Below are 10,150 nucleotides of genomic sequence, written 5' to 3'. Positions count from 1 at the left end.
GTTTGCAAACAAGGGCACAGCTAACTTAACTTAATTTGATCAGCGTGAAGGACTATGCCTAATGCTCAACATTACACTGGGCCTGATTTAAGTCTGCTCACACTGCAACGAATGGGAAGGCTCCCACTGACTGCAATGGAAACTGAAACAGACCCTTTCAAACTTATCTGCATACTGTGCAAGGGCTTGCAGGATCACCAACTCAGGAAAAAGCATTTGCAGTGCACAGCAGCGTTAACTCTTCTCTGGAGAAAGTTACTTTTGTGGTTTAAAAATACAAAAGTGAGCACTAAAAAACACCTTGGTTCTATTCCCAATTCTACCACAGACTTCTGGTGTTATTTAGGGCAACTTACTGTATTTGCTGGTGTTTGGGTACCTATCAAAATGGGATAATCTCTACTTTACAGAAATGTTGTGGGGCTGAATTTATTAATGTGTACAGAGTATTTTGTGATCCTCGGGTGGAAGGTGTTGTCTCAATGCAGATGTGACTATCCACCTACATATGTGTGATGTGGTTTACGTATGTGGGAAACCTTTTCTTGATCTTTGGCAAATTGTCTTTTCCAGATGTATTTGAGAAAATATGGTTGAAACTGTGCCAGATTAAGACTAAGGTACAAATCTTCTGCTGATATAAGCGTGTGCTACGCTCTCCATTTGTCTGTTAAGCGTGCTTGTGACTTCTACTCAAATTAAAACAAAGGAAAGAAAGCTGTTCTGATTGGACTGCCTCCATAAATAATCTCCAATGCCACTCACTGTGCACCAGTTTTCAGACAAGAGAAAAACAAGGGAGAGATTGCAGGCTCCTTTTTCAGTCACTTATGGGAAAAAGTGTCTTGATGTTATTCTAGATCGTAACCTAGTTCATAATATTAAGATTTAGATGTAGAATATTCTGATTTAGAATCTCGACTACTGTTGATTGTTAGTCTTTTGAATATTTCAACAAGCCAAGGTCTGAGCCAATTCATCCACCATGATTGTTCATTCCACTACCATATGCCAGTCATCAGTTCCATTTCCCTTCTGGTCAGGATGGGGCAATGCAAGTTAATATATGTCATCATATGAAGAGTTTCAGAATGACAGCTCTCTGCAATGACAAGCTGATCAAAACCCCAGTCACAAGGGAGTGGGGGGCGAGAGGGGAACACCTGTCCTAAAGCCAGTCGATTTCTCACAACTTTGGCTAGGTTCCCACTGATGGCAAAGCAGACTTCAACAAGCACAAGAAACAGCTGACAGCTACAGCAAAACCAGACTTGAGCTCTGCAGGAATCAGTCACTGAAAGCTATGGTGGCTTAAAAGAGCCTCTGGTGGGAATTTTTAGACAAAAGAGCAAAACAGCTTGCAATGTTCTCATTATCTGCAAAACAAAGTGCATTAATAAGTGTGCCAAAATGCTCGCTGTTTCTGAAGTCTGTGTGCTGCAGACCTAGCTTCTTTTCATCATGGAAACTTGGAAATTATCTTTAAAAAGGAGAGAGTTGGGCTTTTTTAATACCCGAAATACATCAGCCAAACTTCTTAATTCTATAATCATTCCTTTCAGCAATTCTTTCCCCTCTAAAAACAATTTTGGTCTTATAGCTGTATATAGTACACTAAAGGGTAATACAAATAATTGTAAGTTACATCCAATAATAGGTACAACTTTTATTTTAAATCTGATCATTTAAGTATAAGCATTGGATAATAACTTACAGAAACTGATTTAATGCTTTACATAGATTTCTAATTATTTCATGATTTAAAAATTATACAAAAACAGACATGCCCTGTTTGTGCATTGCCTCAAAGATCTCAGTGTGAGAGGAGGCTAATTATGAAAGTGTTTATGAATAATTAAGATATAACTACTTGCAGTAGTTATAGACCTGATTCAAAACTTGTTGAAGTCAAGGATAGTTTTCCATGGTCTTCAAGTGCCTTTAGATAAGGCCTTATTGGAATATGCCATCCATTCAAAGCTGAGGTTTCAGTCTGGTTTAATTCAAAGGATAGTGTGCAGATATTTTTAATTTTTCAAATACAATGAGTAAAGGGTATTCATTTCTGTGTTTTGTCAAGGTGGGAGCTGTGATCTTTTCTTCCCAAACAGATAAATTAGCAAATCTCTGTTTGGGGTAAATATTTTTCATGTTTAGGAATACAGTACTAAACACGGAATAGAGTGCAATATGTAGAGATGAAGATCAGTTAAATACCTAGGTCATAAATATATTTTTCCTAGGAGTTTCTACATTCTAAAACTAGAAAAACTGGAGAGTAATATGATGAGAGAGATAAACCAAATTTAAAAAAAAATAAAAATTAGATGCTCACTTTTCCCTTCCCAGGGTATGTAAGAATGACTGACATGACACAACCCGCTCCTCCACGGCAAAGGGTTAAAGCTATGCCACCTGTCAATAGAAAGGTAATTTCTCTCCCATTTGCAATCATGTCTTAAGATCTGACATTTGATTGTGTCACAATGATTTGGGCATTTTTAAGGTAGCCATTCCTCCTACAGACTGCTTTTCCTTTCCAAAAGAAAGTGGAATCCCCTCCTAGCTCATTGATGGTACCTTTTCCAGCCAGTCTAGTCTCACTCAGTGCTGCAATATCAATATTGTAGCAAGTGAGTTTTCTGGAGACAAGAGCTGTTCTTCGTGCACCACCTCCATCCATAAGGGTGCAGACATTCCATGCTCATAGAATGAGTCTTTTGTTCTTTATTGTTTTTTGACCGCTGTAGGATGATCTGCCAGCTGTGTTAGGGCTTGTCTACACTACCGCGCGAGGTCAATCTAAGATATACAACTTCAGCTGTATGAATAGTGTAGCTAGTCAAAAGTCAACGTACTTAGATCTACTTACTGCGGTGTCTTCACTGTGGTAAGTCGACAGCTGATGCTCTCCCGTCGACTCCGCTTGCACTCCTCGTTCTGGTGGAGTACCCAAGTCAACAGGAGAGTGGTCAGCAGTTGATAGACGCGGTAAATCGACCCCCGCTGGACCGATTGATCCCGGCCGATCTGGCGGGTAGTGTAAACAAGTCCTTAGTCTGGCGAGGTGTTATGGGGCAGGCAATGTTTAGGGCATCTTTTCTAGCCCCTTCCCTTAAAAAAGGTGAGCAGTGCTACCCTAAAAAGGACTGCTCAGTCACCTAGGATGCTGTCAAACTTCTCTGCTGCCCCTGGGATGGAGCTGAATGGCCATTACTCCCAAAGCTGCCTACCTGCAGGATTGGGGCTATGACTGCCAGATCTCCATCTATCACTTCATCATGCTCCCAACACCACAGGACCAATTAATGATACATGTGAATGATGGTGAGATTTGATAAGATGTTATTCATGAAATGAGAGTTGTGAGAAAACCTGTGCGGGAAATTTTTGAGTGAGAAAGTCGTTGCAGAGTGGCAGTCCCACTATCGGCTCTGGAAGAATCATTACGGCTGGGGACTTCGTTAGCTGCAGTGGGTGACCAGGATATTTTCAACGCCTTGTCATGGTCCCCATTCCCCACAGCACGTTGCTGAACTGCCTTCATGGCCATTGAATCACAAATTGATTTCCTCTGCCCAGGCCACTGGAACAGTTTTTGTATGTTAGAGAAAGAAAATTTCCCTATCTTGCCAAGGGCAAAAGACCCATCGGCTACCCTCAGACTAGTGTGGAGAACAACAGCACAGATCTAGATGGGGAAAACAAACACGACTAGAGAGCAGCTTACAAGGAGAAATCTCCAAGAGGTTTCCCCAACTTTCACAGAGGTTCATAGCCCCAGTACGGGGAGACATGGTGTCAGTGTTTCCCAACTTGAAAGTTGTCCCCCTATCCTCCTCTCCAAGGGGGACTTAAACCTATGTCAAGGTGTGAGGGACATGGGACAGAGGAGGACGACAATGAGAGTGGGATCCACCTTGATTTCCACTTAAAATGTACTCCTGAACTAAAGCAACAGGTGGTGCTTTGAAAGGCATCTGTCAGCCATCTCCTGCTTCTTCAGTGACTGCTGATGTAGTTGGCAACAAAAGCAGCTTGTAAATCAAAGGTTGCAGGTTCTGGTAGTACCTCATCAGCTCACATTCCTCTGGTCCCAAAGCACTCAGTGCATGCAGCCTGGCTCTGTAGAATTACTACTGGATACCATTCTAGTCCTAAGATCATGTAATATTTTGGTGAGAGGGGAACATGGAAAGAGAATCCTAAACTTGAGAGGAAAAAAAATGATAGTCAAAAAGAAAGATAGATATGGCAAAAGAAAAGTAGAGGGAAAATAGGGAGAGAATAGAAAAAGTGATATAAATATCTATAGATAGATAGATATCACTTTCTCTATTCTCTCCCTATTTTTCCTCTACTTTTCTTTTTCTTATATATATTTTGTGACAAAGCTCTGACCTTGCCTCCATGGGTCCTGCATTTCCTGGCAGATTTCGCTAGCCTCAGAGGCTCACTGTGACCCTCCACGTAACCCTTCTCTCTCTAGAGACAAGGGTCACAGTCTACTGAGCCATTTTCATCATAAGTCAGCGAGGGAGGTGAGGAGAAGTTATCCTTCCTTGCCCAGTCTCTGTTGTCTCCCAGTCTCAGTGATTAATCAGGGGGCAAAGGTGTGGGGGGGGAAGCCCAGGCTCACCCTTTACTCCGGGCTCCAGCCCAGGGGCCCTAATAGTATCAGCTATGGTAGCTGACCTTTTAGAAACATGACATGTACAATTCCCTGGGCTACTTCCCCCACAGCAGCCCTCACTTCCTCAAGCTCTGCTTCACCCTCACCTCAGGGCCTCCTTCCTTGTGCCTGATATGGTGTGTACTACTCAGCCTCTCCAACAACACAACTTCCTCCCACAGCTCCTGACATGCACATCCACCTGACTAACTGGGAGACTTTTAACTAGTTTCAGCCAGCCCCAATTGGCTTCAGGTGTCCCAGTCAACCTAGCATTCTCCCTGCCTTCTGGGAAGTTCTTAATTGGCCCCAGGTGTCTTAATTGACCTGGAGCAGCTGCCATTTCACTTACCTGGTACCAGGGATTTGTTTAGCCTGGAGCTAATATATCTATCTCCCACTACTTTTCTATAGCCATCTGGTATTGCCCCATCACAATCAATCAATCAATCAATCAATAAATATATATAAAAAAGATGGATCTGGCTTGTGCCATGGCCTGATATGCAGAGACACAGAAATGGAATATCAATTTGAGTTCCGCAGAAGAAAGGGATTCCACAGAAAAAGGTTAGAAGCAACTTCAGCATGCAATTCAATCATTACAAACAAACAAGGTAGCAGTTCACTCCTTTACGTGGTCACCACAGAGATAGTCCTAGCTTCCCTACCTGAACATGATCAGTCCCAGATAGCTTCCTCATGGAAGCTGTGTGTGCTGCTTACTGACCATATGCATATCTCAAAATCTCTCTGGATAATGAAGGATAGGGAAGAATGCAAGTGGTAAGTATTGCAGTGTTGTCTGTATTCTGTCAGTAACCACTGACACACATGCTGACTTCTTAACGGTGCCTATTGTATGCAAGTTATACTCCTATGTATTTAATATCCAAAAGTGGAGAAATAAAAAAAAGCAACATCATTTATTTATTTAAAAAAAAACATCTCATGAGTAATTTTTTTATTTAATCTGACGCCATTCGGTCAACCACAGAAAACTTGAAAACAACCTAAACCATAACTGTTTATCCTTCAGGAGAATTCACAAATTTCATTTTATGGCCAATTCTTTCCAGAACATTCGCTCATCCACCCACCTACTTGTCTGTTCTGAGCCAACCAGGAAAGACACTATTTCAGTTGCTATCTGGGCAAATAAAACTGTGATTATGCCAGTTTGTAAACAGAGCTGTTTTGTGGGAGTTATCTAAAGAGTGCTGTGACACTTTCTTTGCAAAAACAAGATTTTAAGAAGTCTCCAAAAAAAAAAGTGTGTTTTATTTGCAAAGGCTCCTAGTTTCTTTGATGAGTTGGAAGTTCTCTTAAGCAGCCCTGGCCCAGTATCACCCCCACATCCATGCTTAGCCCCACTGTGTATAGGATTCCCCCCTTAGCAGCTTAAACCAGGAGTTCTTCATTGAAAATAGTGAGTTGAACCCTATTGTACAACAGTGTAAGGGGAGAAGTATCAGCCCCAGTAACCTTTATATAGAACCGATTCCTTTAGTATGTCTGTGGACATGATTCTCCAGCAAGGGTGGGATTTTCAAAACTGCCTATGTGACATAGGAGCAGAAGTCCCATTGCCTTTCCATGGGACTTTTACTCCTAAAGTGGAGTTGTCATAAATATAAAAGGAAGGGTAAACCCCTTTGAAATCCCTCCTGGCCAGGGGAAAGCTCCTCTCACCTGTAAAGGGTTAAGAAGCTAAAGGTAACCTTGCTGGCACCTGACCAAAATGGCCAATGAGGAGACAAGATACTTTCAAAAGCTGGGAGGAGGGAAGAAACAAAGGGTCTGTGTGTCTGTCTATATTCTGTCTTGGCCGGGGATAGACCAAGAATGGAGTCTTAGAACTTTTAGTAAGTAATCTAGCTAGGTACGTGTTAGATTATGATTTCTTTAAATGGCTGAGAAAAGAACTGTGCTGAATAGAATAACTATTTCTGTCTGTGTATCTTTTTTGTAACTTAAGGTTTTGCCTAGAGGGGTTCTCTATGTTTTGAATCTAATTACCCTGTAAGGTATATACCATCCTGATTTTACAGAGGTGATTTCTTTACTTCTATTTCTATTGAAAGTCTTCTTGTAAGAAAACTGAATGCTTTTTCATTGTTCTCAGATCCAAGGGTTTGGGTCTGTAGTCACCTATGCAAATTGGTGAGGCTTTTTATCCAACATTTCCCAGGAAAGGGGGGTTGCAAGTGTTGGGAGGATTGTTCATTGTTCTTAAGATCCAAGGGTCTGGGTCTGTAGTCACCTAGGCAAACTGGTGAGGCTTTTTACCAAACCTTGTCCAGGAAGTGGGGTGCAAGGTTTTGGGAAGTATTCTGGGGGGAAAGACGCGTCCAAACAGCTCTTCCCCAGTAACCAGTATTAGTTTGGTGGTGGTAGCGGCAAATCCAAGGACAAAGGGTGGAATATTTTGTACCTTGGGGAAGTTTTGACCTAAGCTGGTAAAGATAAGCTTAGGAGGTTTTTCATGCAGGTCCCCACATCTGTACCCTAGAGTTCAGAGTGGGGGAGGAACCTTGACAGGAGTATGCCATGCATATTCAAGAAGACAGACTTTAGCAGACTCAGGGAGTTGGTAGGCTAGATCCCATGGGAAGCAATTCTAAGGAAAAAAACAACTGACGACAGTTGGCAGTTTTTCAAAGAGACGTTTTTAAGGGCACAAGAGCAAAATCTATCCCACTGCATAGGAAAGATAGGCAGTATGGCACGAGACCACCCTGGCTTAACCAGGAGCTCTTCGATCATCTGAAACTCAAAAAAGAATCCTACTAAAAAGTGGAAACTAGGTCAAATTACAAAGGATTAATATAAACATAACAAGTATGTAGGGACAAAATTTAAAAGACCACAGCACAAAATGAGATTGAACTACCTAGAGGCATAAAGAGTAACGAGAAAACATTCTGCAAATAATTTAGAAGCAAGAGGAAGACCAAGGACAGGGTAGGCCTGTTACTAAGTGGTGGGGGGAAATAACAGGACATGTGGAAATGGCAGAAGTGTTAAATGACTTTGCTTCTGCTTTCACCAAAAAGGTGATTAAATAATTGGACGCCAGACACAGTGAATGGCCGTGAAGTGAGATAGGATCAGAGGCTAGAACAGGGAAAGAACAAGTTAAAAATTACTTAGACAAGTTAGATGTCTTCAAGGTCGCCACGGCCTGATGAAATACATCCTTGAACATTCAAGGAACTGACTGAGGAGGTATCTGAGCTATTAGCGATTATCTTTGAAAAGACGTAGAAACGGAAGAGATTCCAGAAGACTGGAAAAGGGCAAATATGTTGCCCATCTATAAAAAAGGGAAATAAGGACAACCTGGGGAATTACAGACCAGTCAGCTTAACTTCAGTACCCAGAAAGATAATGGACCAAATAATCAAGCAATCAATTTGCAAACACCTCAAAAATATTAAGGTGATAAGTAACAGCATGGATTTGTCACAAACAAATCGCGTCAAACCAACCTAATAGCGGTCTTTGACAGGGTAACAAGCTTTGTGGATGGGGGAAGCTGTAGATGTGATAGATCTTGATTTTAGTAAGGCTTTTGATACTGTCTTGCATGACCTTCTCATAAACAAACTAGGGAAATACAACTTAGATGGAGCTACTATAAAGTGGGTGCATAACTGGTTGGATACTCTCTGAGAATGGTTATCAGTGGTTCGGAGTCAATATGCACGTTTAGCTTGAGTGGGATCCTGCAGGGATCTGTTCTGTGTCCAGTTCTGTTCAATACCTTCACCAATTATTTAGCTAGTAGCACAGAGAATACACTTAAAAAGTTTGTGAATGATTCAAAGCTGGGAAGGGTTGCAAGTGCTTTGGGAAGATAGGATTAAAATTTAAAATGGTCTGGACAAACTGGAGAAGTGGTCTGAAGTAAATAAAATAGCATGAAATTCAATAAGGACAAATGCAAAGTACTCCACTTAGGAAGGTACAATTAGTTGCACACATGCAAAATGGGAAATGACTATGTAGGAAGGAGTACTGCAAAAAGGGATCTAATTTGCCACTCCTGCAGCCCCCCTGATATGCTGCTTTCCCAACAGCTACTCTAGTCTGCTTTGAGGCCTTCTCTCCTGCTCCTGTCTGGGACAGGGTGCAGCAGCTTGTCTAGCTTAAATGGCTGTGTAACGTTTATTGTAGCCCAAGCCAGTGGCAAGCAATGCTCATTGACATTTCCTAGCATGATTAGTCTCATTCTTTTCCCATTTCCCTGTCTCCTTATTCTCCCATAATACCATAAGGAAACAAGACTCACATAACAGCAGATGGTGGTAAAAAAGTCTTCCTGCTCTTTATGCATAGGGATGTAAAGTGACACCAGATGTTATTCACAACAACTTAATGGTCCACATTAAGCGCTCCATGGACTTCAGTGGAGTAACACCAAGGATCCATTCAGCATAAATTGTTAAAGATCATAAGAATACACCCACCATCAAAACTGAAGGCTATTTTAATTTTAAAAAGACATGATTTTCAGAAGTGACTAATGGTCCTTGGTACACAACTTGACCTAACTTTGTCAGGCCCAGGTAGTCCATCTCAACAGTTAGAGCCAGGCTGAGGGGGCCAAAAAGCAGAGCAAAGGGATGGAACCAGAGTCACGGGTCAGGATCAAGGCAGGAGCAGAAGAGGGCAAAAGCAGGACTGGAGCAAGAGAAACCACAGCTGCAGGCCAAGCATTGAGCAGCCAGCCACCTGCTGCTGCTGCTGAGCTTAAAAGCAGACTGCTGGCTCCCCTCAGCAGGCCAGCCAACCAGGTGGTCATACCACAACACAGCTGAGCTTGCTAATTTGCCTGGAGGCTGGGCTGCTAGTCCTCAGGCTCAGCAGATAGTGTTTGATCCTGAAAAACCTGAAGGACTGGATATTAATTTTTTTTAAGCATTCATCACTTTCTAAAAAAAAAATTAGGTGCCTTTAAGGCATCTTACATTGGACCCCTAAAACAAAAGCACCCAAAAATCATTACTGGTTTTTGAAACACTTAGCCAGAAATAATTTTATGGTGGTCATTTTAAAAATGCACAAAAACCAACATTTTCATTTTGCAGAACTTGGCATGAAATGTCAGTTTTATTTTGCATAATTCAATTCTCTCTTACACTAGAGTTCACCTTAAACATTTTTGCTATTTTCACATTAAAAACTATTATTTGTATTATGGCAGCACCTAAATGGCTTGATCAGGAAATGGAGCATTGTGGTAGGATTGTACAAACACTTACAGAATTCTCACTATTTAAACTGTCAGCTCCATCTGGAAAGGACCATCTTTTTTGTTCTCTGTCTGTACAGCACTCCTACAAGGGCCACTTTAATAGGGTATCATTTTGGAGGAAGGAGCGTATACTTGAGGCTGATTTGAAGATCCATGTAGATGCTTCACAAGGAACCATTTTGGGGATATTTTAATCAAGGCAGGGTCTGTGCCCAATC

The sequence above is a fragment of the Caretta caretta genome, chromosome 4 (genome assembly GCF_965140235.1).
Source record: "Caretta caretta isolate rCarCar2 chromosome 4, rCarCar1.hap1, whole genome shotgun sequence".
NCBI lineage: Eukaryota > Metazoa > Chordata > Testudines > Cheloniidae > Caretta > Caretta caretta.
This window is presented reverse-complemented; position numbering follows the sequence as displayed.